We start from the raw sequence: 1,466 nt of genomic DNA on the forward strand, positions 1-1,466 counted from the left end.
ACTTGTTGAATGGGGTTGGTAAGAACTTCCCAACCTCTTCTTCGGATCTCATGTCGGATCTCCGGATATTCACTCTTTTTGAGTTTGAAAGGGACCTCGAGGATCACCTTCTTCGTGGCCACAACTTCATAGAAGTGGTCTTGATACACCCTTGAGATGAATCTCTCCATCTCCCATGACTCGGAGGTGGAAGCTTTTGCCTTCCCTTTCCTCTTTCTAGAGGTTTCTCCGGCCTTGGATGCCATAAATGGTTATGGAAAAAGCAAAAAGCAATGCTTTTACCACACCAAACTTAAAAGGTTTGCTCGTCCTCGAGCAAAAGAAGAAAGAAGATAGTAGAAGAAGAAGAAATGAAGGAGATGGAGGAGGCTTTGTGGTTCGGCTAAGAGGAATAAGTAGTGTTTAGGTTGTGTGAAAATGAAGGAGTGAAGATGGGTTTATATAGGAGTGGAGAGAGAGGTAAGGTTCGACTATGTGAGGGTGGGTTTGGGAGGGAAAGTGTTTTGAATTTGAATGGTGAGGTAGGTGGGGTTTTATGAAGGATGGATGTGAGTGGTGAAGAGAAAAGATGGGATTTGATAGGTGAGAGGTTTTTTTGGGGAAGAGGTATTGAGGTGATTGGTGAATGGGTAAAGAAGAGAGAGAGTGGTGGGGTGGGTAGGGATCCTGTGGGGTCCACAGATCCTGAGGTGTCAAGGAAAATTCATCCCTGCACCAAGTGGCGAGCAAAAATGCTCTTTATGCCAATTCTGGCGTTAAACGCCGGGCTGGTGCCCATTTCTGGTGTTTAACGCCAACTTCTGGCACTTTCCTAGTGTTTAACGCCAGTCTGGTGCCCCTTTCTGGCGTTAAACGCCCATTTGCTGCCCTTACTAGCGTTTAAACGCCAGCAAGGTCTTCCTCTAGGGTGTGCTATTTTTCTTTCTGTTTTTCATTCTGTTTTTGCTTTTTCAATTGATTTTGTGACTTCCCATGATCATCAACCTACAGAAAACATAAAATAACAAAAGAAAAATAGATAAATATAACATTGGGTTGCCTCCCAATAAGCGCTTCTTTAATGTCAGTAGCTTGACAGTGGGCTCTAATGGAGCCTCACATATGCTCAGAGCAATGTTGGAACCTCCCAACACCAAACTTAGAGTTTGAATGTGGGGGTTTAACACCAAACTTAGAAGTTGGTTGTGGCCTCCCAACACCAAACTTAGAGTTTGACTGTGGGGGCTCTGTTTGGCTCTGTTTTGAGAGAAGCTCTTCATGCTTCCTCTCCATGGTTATAGAGGGATATCCTTGAGCCTTAAACACAAGGGATTCTTCATTTACTTGAATGATCAATTCTCCTCTGTCAACATCAATCACAGCCTTTGCTATGGCTAGGAAGGGTCTGCCAAGGATGATGGATTCATCCATGCACTTCCCAGTCTATAAGACTATGAAATCAGCAGGGATGTAATGGTCTTCAACTT

Source organism: Arachis duranensis, chromosome 3 (genome assembly GCF_000817695.3).
Source record: "Arachis duranensis cultivar V14167 chromosome 3, aradu.V14167.gnm2.J7QH, whole genome shotgun sequence".
Classification (NCBI taxonomy): domain Eukaryota; kingdom Viridiplantae; phylum Streptophyta; class Magnoliopsida; order Fabales; family Fabaceae; genus Arachis; species Arachis duranensis.